The sequence below is a fragment of the Henckelia pumila genome, chromosome 3 (genome assembly GCF_033568475.1).
Source record: "Henckelia pumila isolate YLH828 chromosome 3, ASM3356847v2, whole genome shotgun sequence".
NCBI lineage: Eukaryota > Viridiplantae > Streptophyta > Magnoliopsida > Lamiales > Gesneriaceae > Henckelia > Henckelia pumila.
In genome coordinates, this window is record NC_133122.1 from 174,588,790 (window position 1) to 174,600,645 (window position 11,856).

The window sequence follows — 11,856 nt, forward strand, 5'->3', positions numbered from 1 at the left end:
ACGTAGTTTAGCATCACATTAGGATCCGATTCAGACTTCGACTTGTCAATATGATTTGTAGATCATTCTCTTATATTTCCAACGCATGGTGAATCGTTCCATTCGGATAATTGAGCTGCAAGATATGGCCAAATTACCAGAACTGCTTGAGGTAAACTGATGGTGTGTTTGCTGCTAAACTGATCCGATTCAGTTTGGTATTGCGACGTCAGTTTTGTTAAGGGTGAGGCTCATTAAAGAATCCCACATCGAATGTTTGAAGAAAGAAAAATGAAGGATCTACTATAAATAGAGCTTCCTTATTTCAGTTATTGTATCCCATTCTTCTCTTTTGTATTGACAGTAGAGAAGAAAATAAAGAGTAGAAAAAAAGAGTTGTTCTTTTTTCGATGATCTCTTGTGTGAGTTAGAGAAATATTTTCTCGGTAATACTCGAGGCTTGGGTGTGGAGAGATATAGTGTTTTATATACACTTGTAATATTTCTCCGGTAATAAAGATTTGCAGCAGCTCCGTGGACGTAGCCTATATTGGGTGAACCACGTAAATCTTTGGTGTTTTTGAAGATTATTTTATTCCGCAATTTCTATTATCGTCATGTTCGCTTCGGTATAATCCACAACAACTGGTATCAAAGCAGTTACGGTGTTCGGGAGCCTTGGAGAAAAGATTTTTTGAAATTTTATTAAGGCAGGAGAAGCGATGGCCGGAAATGACGGATCGGGACCTGGAATCAATAAGTTCGACGATACAGATTTCACGTTCTGGCGGTTACAGATTAAAGACTATTTGTACAGCAAGAAGCTACATCAACCTATATTCGGGGAGAAGCCAGAAAAGATGGAGGATGATGAGTGGGAGCTCCTTGACCGACAGGTGTTAGGTGTAATACGATTGACCCTAACAAAGAACGTGGCACACAACGTGGCGGAGGCAAAAACCACGGAGGAGATGATGTCCATTTTGTCGGACATGTACGAGAAGCCATCAGCAAATAATAAAGTGTTCCTCATGAAAAAGTTATTCAACTTGAAGATGGAGGAAGGTGCTTCGGTGGCGGCACACATCAATGAATTCAACACGATTATTTCCCAGCTAACATTGGTGGAAATCAAGTTTGATGATGAGATCCGTGCACTTATTCTTTTGGCGTCTTTACCAAATGTTTGGGAGCCGATGCGGGCAGCGGTTAGTAATTCTGCTGGCAAAGGAAAATTACAATTCAATGATGTCAGAGATCGAATTCTTGGTGAAGAAGTTTGCAGGATGGATTCGGGAGAAGCGACATCATCGAGATCTGCTCTTAATCTCGAGAATAGAGGCAGAGGCAGGAGCAGCGAAAAAGGTTCTAACCGATGGCGTGGCAGATCCAAATCAAGAACTGGAAAAGACAAAAATACTTTTGAAAAGAAATTGAAGTGCTGGAGCTATGGTGAAACTAGTCATATGAAAAAGGACTGCAAATCACCCAAGAATAATGCAAATGTTGTTACTGAGAATGTACATGATGCCTTAGTACTATCCATGGAAAGCCCGGTTGATTCTTGGGTTATGGATTCAGGAGCTTCGTTTCATACCACTAGTGATCGTGAGCTATTCAGTAATTACACTGTTGGTAATTACGGAAAAGTTTTCCTGGCTGATGGAAAACCTTTGGAAATAGCTGATATGGGTGATGTCAGTTTGAAAATGTCAAATGGATCTATTTGGAAGCTCAAAAAAGTGAGGCATGTACCAAAGTTGACCCGGAATCTAATCTCAGTGGGACAGCTCGATGAAGAAGGCCATAAAGTGACCTTTGGTGATGGCTCTTGGAAAGTTAGCAAAGGGGCCATGATTATTGCTCGAGGAACAAAAACTGGAACTCTTTATATGACTTCCAATTGCAGAGAAATGTTAGCAGCTGTGGATGCTGGAGCCAACTCAAGTCTATGGCATTGTAGACTTGGACATATGAGTGAGAAGGGAATGAAGATGCTGATATCAAAAGGAAAGCTACCGGAGTTAAAAACTGTCGAACACAAATTGTGTGAAAGTTGTGTTCTTGGAAAACAGAAAAGGGTGAGCTTTTCGAAAGGCGGTAGAGAACCAAAAGCAGCAAAGTTGGATTTGATTCATACTGATGTATGGGGACCATCTCCTGTGACATCCCTTGGTGGCTCACGATATTATGTCACATTTATTGATGATTCGAGCAGGAAGGTTTGGGTTTATTTTTTAAAAAATAAATCTGATGTTTACGAAACCTTTAAGAGGTGGAAAGTCATGGTGGAAAATGAGACCAATTTAAAGGTGAAGTTCTTACGGTCTGATAACGGAGGAGAATATGAAGATTTTGAGTTCAAGAAGTATTGTGCACAAAACGGGATCAAGATGGAGAAAATCATTCCTGGTACACCTCAACAGAATGGTGTGGCTGAAAGAATGAACAGAACCCTGAATGAACGTGCCAGGAGCATGAGATTGCACGCAGGACTGCCGAAATCATTCTGGGCTGATGCAGTTAACACTGCAGCGTATCTGATCAACAAAGGACCTTCGGTACCACTTGATTGCAGAATACCAGAGGAGGTCTGGAGCGGCAAAGGAGTAAACCTTTCGTTTTTGACAGTGTTTGGTTGTCTCTCATATGTTCACATCGGTTCAGCCAGTAGAACGAAACTTGATCCAAAATCAAAGAAATGTTTCTTTATTAGTTATGGAGATAATGATTTTGGTTATCGGTTCTGGGATGACCAAAATCGAAAGATCATTCGGAGCAGATATGTCATTTTCAATGAGCAAGTTTTGTACAAGGACAATTCAGACATTGCAGCATGAGATAAATGTCCTGAAGTCCAGAAGTCAAATGAAGTGTCATTGATAGATATTCCTATGAATGAGTCGGAGGATAGTAAGCAGGAAGAAGAAACTGCACAAGAAGTTGATCCACAAACTCCGGTGATTGAACTCAGAAGATCGTCAAGAACAATCAGACCACCTCAGAAATACTCCCCTGCACTTCATTATATTTTGCTGACAGATAAAGGTGAACCAGAGACCTTTGATGAAGCAATGCAAAATGATGATTCAATCAAGTGGGAGTTAGCCATGAAAGACGAGATGGATTCACTGTCATCCAATCAGACTTGGGAGTTAACAGAACTTTCGAAAGACAAAAAGGCATTACACAACAAGTGGGTGTACCGGATCAAAGAAGAAGTTGACGGTAGCAAGCGGTACAAGGCGAGACTTGTTGTGAAAGGTTTTCAACAGCGGGAAGGTGTTGATTATACCGATATTTTCTCTCCAGTGGTGAAGTTAACCACTATCAAAACTGTACTTGGACTAGTGGCTAAGGAAGACTTACATCTGGAGCAGTTGGATGTAAAGACGGCGTTTCTTCATGATGACTTGGATGAAGAAATTTATATGAAGCAGCCACAGGGATTTGAAGTACAAGGAAAGGAGAAAATGGTATGCAAACTTCAGAAGGGCTTGTACGGTCTCAAACAAGCTCCAAGACAGTGGTACAAGAAGTTTGATGGATTCATGAATAACAACGGTTTCCTGGGGTGTCAGGCGGATCACTGTTGTTATATGAAGAAGATTAATGGTTCTTATATCATTCTACTGCTATATGTGGATGACATGTTGATAGCAGGATCGTGTCTGGTGGAGATTGATAAACTCAAGAGAGAATTATCAAAAGAATTTGCAATGAAGGATTTGGGTGCTGCAAAGCAAATCCTTGGAATGAGGATCTCAAGAGATCGGGTGAACGGAGTCTTGAAGTTAGCTCAGGCAAAGTACGTGAAAAAGGTGCTTAGCAGATTCAACATGGATGAAGCTAAACCAGTTAGTACTCCTTTGGCTAGTCATTTCAAACTAACCAAAGTCCAATCACCATCGACGGATCAGGAGCATGCTTATATGAATAAGATTCCTTATGCCTCTGCTGTCGGAAGCCTCATGTATGCAATGGTGTGCACCAGACCAGACATAGCACATGCAGTGGGAGTTGTGAGCAGGTTCATGAGCAATCCGGGAAAACAACACTGGGAAGCAGTGAAGTGGATTCTCAGATACTTGAAAGGTACTACTGGTTTATCTCTATGCTTCAGAAGGACTAATCAGGACTTACAAGGATATGTCGATGCCGAAATGGGTGGTGAATTAGATGGCAAAAAGAGTAATACTGGATATGTGTTCATATTGGGTGGTACGGCAGTAAGTTGGGTGTCCAAGTTGCAAAAGATTGTTGCACTTTCGACTACTGAAGCTGAGTACGTTGCAGTCACGGAAGCGAGCAAAGAGATAATTTGGTTGAGATCATTCTTTGAAGAGTTGGGTCAGAAGCTTGAGGATAGCACATTACACTGTGACAGTCAGAGTGCTATTCATTTGGCAAAGAATCATGTTTATCATGATAGGACGAAGCATATACAGGTTCGGTACCATTTTATCAGATCAGTTTTGGAAGATGGAACCTTGATGCTTGAGAAGATTTTTGGAAGTAAAAATCCAGCTGATACGTTCACAAAGGCGGTGACCACTGACAAACTGAAGTTGTGTTCGACTTCAGTTGGATTGCAAGTATAAGCAAGGAGGGATGAGTTGCTGCATTGACTGTGTGAAGCCATGATTGAAATCAAGTCTTCAAGTGGGAGAATTGTTAAGGGTGAGGCCCATTAAAGAATCCCACATCGAATGTTTGAAGAAAGAAGAATGAAGGATCTACTATAAATAGAGCTCCCTTATTTCAGTTATTGTATCCCATTCTTCTCTTTTGTATTGACAGTAGATAAGAAAATAAAGAGTAGAAAAAAAGAGTTGTTCTTTTTTCGGTGATCTCTTGTGTGAGTTAGAGAAATATTTTCTCGGTAATACTCGAGGCTTGGGTGTGGAGAGATATAGTGTTTTGTATACACTTGTAATATTTCTCCGGTAATAAAGATTTGCAGCAGCTCCGTGGACGTAGCCTATATTGGATGAACCACGTAAATCTTTGGTGTTCTTGAAGATTATTTTATTCCGTAATTTCTATTATCGTCATGTTCGCTTTGGTATAATTCACAATAAGTTTGGCCAAGATAACATCCGTTTTGCTCAACTGACGTGAGATACAATATGTTTCAAATTGAGTTTTCTTTGTAGTTGCTTTGGCGGCTAATCCTTTGGATCACTGAGATGTAAGATATCATTGAAACACTGAAGCTCGCCAGAAATTCAGTTTAGCTAATTTCGAGTTTTGGCTTCCATCTTGAGTTGACAACTTCACACTATAGTAAATATGTTAGAAACACAATAACAAGTTTTGTTATCATCAAAATCAAGATTGCTTGTGTTCCAAAAACCCAACAATCTCCCCCTTTTTGATGATCACAAAACTTGGATAAAAATATGAACATTTAAACTTAAGTAATGCAAAAATCATATTTTTATCTAACATATTTCTCCCCCTTTTTGTGTGAATCAAAAATACATAAATTAAACAAAAAAAAATTTCTCCTCCTTAAAATTATAATTAGCTCTCCCCTTATATTTTATAAAGGTATATGGGTGACTAACTCATGAAAACAACTTCAATGAAATATGTATGCAAAAAAAATAAATTTTCATCCTCATGACTTGACTATTTTGGTAAAAGATATAGCATTTTCGGACAACAATGCCAAAACAAAAATAAGCGAGTAAAGTGTTTGAAAATATCACATGCTATAAATTTTAGTCACTCACAAAGATTAAGAGATAATTAAAAATTGACTTGACCAAATCATCTTCCATATTTCTCTACTTTTGCCACCATATATAGTCAACAAGTATAAGTAGATCAAAAAGTTGTAAAATATCATTGTGATCCCAAAACAAGTAAGCTTATGATGTGTCCCTTCAATGAATGATTCTTAAAAAATTTAAGCATGTAGAGGGTATTCACATTGAAAAATAATGATCTCACAATGATATTACTTCTCCCCTTTTCCACAAACACAAGTGATTACTTATGCAAGTAGAGAAAATACATTGGAACTCAAATCATTTTTCGAATAAACGGATTTGATATTTGGAATTATAAAGCGCAAGTATATGAAAGATACAATTGTAAGTCAAAAATCATTACTCTCCTTATTTTTATAATATGATCATAAAAGAATTTTAAAGAGCAAACAAAAAGTGTTGTAGCATATGACATTTCATAAATTTTAAATTTTCAAAAATATGAAATGCACAAATAGTTTCAACACAAATAAAACAAGTTGAGCAACTAGCAAACTTCATCAAAAATTGACAAATATAACTCGAACTGCCAAGCAACACAAAGTCAAGATTGACATACCAACTGAAATTTTCATAAATCATTTAAGCGTCTCTTTTATATATTTAAGCACAACTGTTGGGATCGGTTCAGAGGGTAGAGGGGGGGTGAATACACTCTGAAACTTTTCTTCTCCTTCTTTAGAAAAGAATGATCAAGTGAGGTTTAGTTCACTTAATCTGTTTTCTCAACTTCTAAAACGTTTTGAACAACTTAAATAGTGCGGAACTAGTTCAGAGGTTTTAGTGATGCAAAGTTTATAAAGCAATGTATGAGCAGGATGTAAGATAAATGGCAGTAAATGCTAAAGCACGATTTTATGGAAGTTCGAAGGCTTAATCCTTCTACGTCTCCCCTTCTTCCACTTAGGAAGGAATTCACTAGAAGACTTTGGTTATTACAACGTCTTGTAATACACCCACTTCAGACTTAGGACTTATCCAATGCCTAATCCGAAACTCCTAGATTTACACAGATAAGATTCTCAGTTCTTATCAGACTGGTGGAAGCTTTCAGAGCAGCTTCAGGTCTCTTCAACACTGAGTATAGTTGAGTTGAGCTTCTCAGACTGCAGAGCGGTCGAGAGGCTTGGAAACCCTAGGATGATCCTTGATGATCAGATACGTGAACTATAAGCGAGGGTTTATTTGAGCAGCAGATGAATGATCTTGTGAGTGTGCTCAAGTATATCAGATGAGGACTTCTGATATTACTCAAGTGATTGAAAATATCTCTCTTCGTTGTCTCGTATCACTTGATGTTGTTCTTTTTTTTGTTGTTGTTGTTTTTTTTGACTTCTTGAGCAATCCTCCCTTTAAATAGGTCAATCATCAACGTCTTTATTTTGAACGTTCTGATGCTGCATTGAATGCACATTTAATGCTCATAAATGCATTGATGATTCTGCATGAGGATCGTACACTGCAGACAACTTCCAGGGTCCAAAACTGGAATAAACGGTCGAGTGCTTTATCTGCAGTCTTTCTGTGTTTTTGCCATTTTGGTATAACCTGTTGTCTTGATTTGCAGGAGTCAACAAATCTTCTGATACGCCGGTTCTGCTTTTAATAAAGGATCCTGCAAAGAACATCTTGTCACAGGTACTTGTCTCGAGATATCTTGATAGGCAGTTGGCATTCTACCGGTAGGGATATTTGTCCTCTGCTGGTTTGAATAACCAGTCGATAGGCTTGAGACTTCAACCGGTCGAGAGACATAGGCGGTTGACAAGCTTCCGGTAGAAGGATTTATCCTTGTGTCTTCAGCCGATCGAGAGCAAGGGCGATTGACAAGCTTCCGGTAGAAGTTGTAGTAGATTCCTGAAATACAATGGTTGGCAGCGCATTCCTATACAATGAGTTGTTGTTTGTTATCACCAAAATATCGGATTCAACAATTTCCCCCTTTTTGGTGATGACAAAACTTAAGTGCCCCAAGAACAATATGAAAGCAGTACAATGAACTTCATTGAGAGAATGAATTTCATTAAGTACAATAAACATTTTTATTACACCTACAGAAGAAAGTCAAAATGAGATGAAGCTGAGATAAGTGAAGATTGTTCATCTTTTGAACCAACTGGCTCCTCCCGACCTATCGCCTGACCTGTCGCCTTCTCTTCTTCTTCTGTCGGCTTCTTCCTTTCTTCTGGACTCTTCTTCTCGTCTTCTTGCCTCTGCTGCTCTACGTTGCTCTTCTTCCCCCTTTTTGGCATCACCTTGGTTGAGTCGAACGATGATCTCAGTGAGTTGAGTGCCAAGGCAGGATTGCATATTGTCAATCTTTGCATCGAGTTGAGCAAGTAGAGTAGCTTGCATAGTGTCCATCCGATCATTCAACTGCTTGTGAAGGCGATTTTCGGAGCGGATAACTTGTTCAGAGACGGTAGAGAGCGTGTTGATTTGAGTGCGATGATGATTAGTGATTTCTGTGGTCATACGAGCAAGATCTCGAGACACGGTCTCGAAATGCCGAATCATCGTCTGGCGTGAATTATCAACGGAGAAGGAGGAGTTAGTGATATCTTGAGAGAAGGACCTAACCGTTTGCGTGAGCTCATGTAGCCTATTAATCAAGGTATGATCTAGAGCTGCGGCCATGGCGTCAGTCAAAGACTCATCAGTCTGAAGCATTTGCCCTTGTTGGTCATTTCTTGGTGAAACCGGGCTAGGCTCACGATGATGTGGTGATGGTGATCTGGCTGGAGAGCTAGATGATGGACCCTCCAATAATGGTACAGTTGGAGATGTAATAGTCTCGACTGCAGCCAATATGGTTGGTGGAGTATCAGGATCAGCACTTGGTTCATCCATAATGAGATCTTCCATAAACTTTTCAGTGGATGGAGACGGTTGATGTGCTTGATCAGCATCAGTCACTTGGTTCACTGGAGATGCAGGTGATACAATAGTGCTTGGTGTCTCCATTGGGGGCACTATTGCTGTACTACTGCAAGGAGCCTCTGTCACAGAGGTGACAGGTATCTCTTGTGCAACCACTTCTGAAACATCTTGTGGATGACTTGGAGAGGTGAAAGCGGACGTCACTGGAAAGGAGTGAGCAATCACAACTACTTCCGGTTGAGTGACTGCTTGGACTGCGGTGGAGGAGGGGTCGACCGATGAAGAGGCTGCCACACTCGATTTTAGAGCAGATGATTGAAAGAGGTCGGCAGTGATGAGATCGGTCAGAATCCCATCTGAAGAAGAAGCAGAGACGTCTTCCTCATCCTGATCTTGAGTGAGAAAGGTCTTCATCATCACTTGTCCTTCCAGCACATAAGCTTGTAAACAGGCTGCTGAAGCTGGTGTGTTGTCAGTGTTGAGAGCTTGATAGTGCTGAAGCAGTTGAGTGATTTAACGTAGACTATCCTGTAGTCCAGTCAAAATCACAAAGTCATCGGCAGCGGTAGAACTCTTAGATTTGAAATTCTTGACACGCTCATTAATTAACAGAGATAGCAGGCTTCCTCGAAGCTTCAAGTCTATGAGCTGTCTTCTTCCCAAAGCCTCCACGATGTCTTTAGTATCAGCAAATAGAAGTATCTTTTGCTCAATAAGGTTTAGAGATTTCCATTTAGGAAATATTTGAGCCAGAGTCAGGTGTGTGCGGGAGTGATGCCATCTGTCAAAGCGTTGTAGGTGACGCTTGACAGTGCGGAGGACGTGTGAGATGATCAGATTTAGCTCTATCGTAGCTGCTGGTTGAGCCTTGGGTGTGTAGATCATCACACCTTTCCCTTTGTCTTTGGGATCAGCTAGAGTGACCTTAGGAGCTGATAAGGCACCTTCCCAGATTGTCACACCCTTTGTAGGATGAGGAGCAGTAGAAGCAGCAGCGGTAGTGGTCTCGACCGTTGGCAGGGTAGGAGCAAGGCCAGACAGAGACTTTAGCTTCTTGTGCTGCCTCTTCTTCTCGCCTGCAGGCGTAGATGACACAGCTGCTTTGGATAGAGAAGTAGATGATTTGCTGAAAGCTTGAATCAGTGGAACATTCTCACGTGATTCATCTTCAGAGTCAGATTCGATGATCAGTTAGCGCTTGGCAGACTTTTTGGTGTCGACTGGTTTGGCCACGACCGGAACCGTTGAAAGCGGTTGTGGGATAGCAATAACCTTTGCGGTAGCGGGCAAGGTGTCGACCGCAGTCTCCTTTTTGTTCAGGAATTTGTGAATCGTGGACTTGTTGAGCCATTTGGTGGGATGCAGAGGCTCAGTTTTGGAGAAGTCCACTCCAAGGGTGCTCAAAATGTGGCAAATTTGCAGAGCAAATCCCTCGGATTGCCCTTTGCCCCTGATCATTTCACATAGAATATTGAACAGAATGTCTGACCAGTTTATGTTGATCTTGGAGGCAATACACGCCATGTATTGAAATTTCTCCAGTGTCACTTTGTCGTAAGAACCAGCCTTGGCCAGAAGATTCTTGGCTACGATGTTGGTCAAGAGCCTGAATGGAGCTTTGAGAGATGTCTTCTGGGCCGGCAGTTTGATTGGAGCATCAGTGGTTGAGAACTCCTTCAACCAGTAAGAGCAATTACCGTCTGGAAGATCCGTGCATTTTGTCAAACCCCTGGAGGGCAGATCAAAAATGCTAGCGAAGAACTGCTGATTGAAAGAGTAGACTTCTGTCTTGATCATGCATTTGATAGTCCCATGCTCGATTTGAGCGGTAGTGAAGAACTCCTTCAAAACAGGCAAATCGCAGATGGCACTGCATTCCAGAAATTTCTTCAGTCCAGAGGCTTCAAGCATGGTGAAGACCTCTGTAATTCCTGCATTGTTTGCCTTAACCACGGAGTCAAAGTTGATTGCCAGGCAGGTCTTCTGGATCGACATGATAGCTGTAGATAGGAACTAGAGCAGAAAGTAAGCAAAATCTAGAGAGTAATTCGATGGAACGTTTAGTGCAATGTGAAAGCTTTAGCAAATGTAAAAGGTTGATATACGAGTGTAAAGAGGTATATATAGGAACCTATGGGCCATAGGGTGACGTCATGAAAAAGTGTTTTTGAAATTCAAAAAAAATTTTGAGGAGAATAATCACCGCGCCCAATTAATGTCAACTGGTTCAAAGCACAAGGCTGCTAGTACTAAGCCTGTCAGACACTAGTTTAAGGCGGATGATATGCCACTATTTATGGCAATGTAAAAGCTAAGCTATTAATGTCATAATGGCAATTATTCCCCCTAAACACATGCATACTAACTCAGATCTACTAAGCCAAGAATATTTCGAAAATAAGAAAACTTAGCGTCCGGTAGAGGCTTGGTGAATATGTCTGCTGCTTGCTGATCGGTAGAGATGTATTCCAACTTGATTTCTTTCTTTAAGACATGATCTCGGATAAAGTGATGCCTGACATCAATGTGCTTTGTCCTAGAGTGCATCACTGGATTGTGAGTGATGGCTATGGCACTTGTATTGTCACAGTAGATTGGAGCTTCACTCGACCGGATTCCATAATCCTTAAGCTGCTGTTGAATCCAAAGTATTTGAGCACAACAGTTGCCAGCAGCAAGGTATTCTGCTTCGGCGGTCGAGGTAGCAATTGATGTCTGCTTCTTACTTGACCACGAAATCAGTCTATCTCCAAGGAATTGACATGTGCCGCTTGTACTTTTGCGATCAATTCTACACCCTGCATAATCTGCATCTGAATAGCCAATAAGATTAAGATTTGAATCTTTGGGATACCAAAGACCCACATTAGTAGTTCCTTTAATATTTAATGATTCGTTTGGCAGCAATAAAATGAGATTGCTTAGGTGCTGCTTGAAATCTAGCACATAGACAGACTGAATACATAATATCCGGTCGACTGGCAGTCAAATAAAGCAATGAGCCAATAAGGCCTCGATACATGGTTACCTCGACCGGGATTCCCCCTTCATCTTTATCAAGCTTGATTGATGTACTCATGGGGGTAGATGCAGTTGAGCATTGTTCCATTCCAAACTTCTTTACCAATTCCTTGGCATACTTGGACTGATTGATAAATATTCCAGTTTCAAGTTGCTTCACTTGAAGTCCAAGAAAGAAGTTTAGCTCGCCCATCATGCT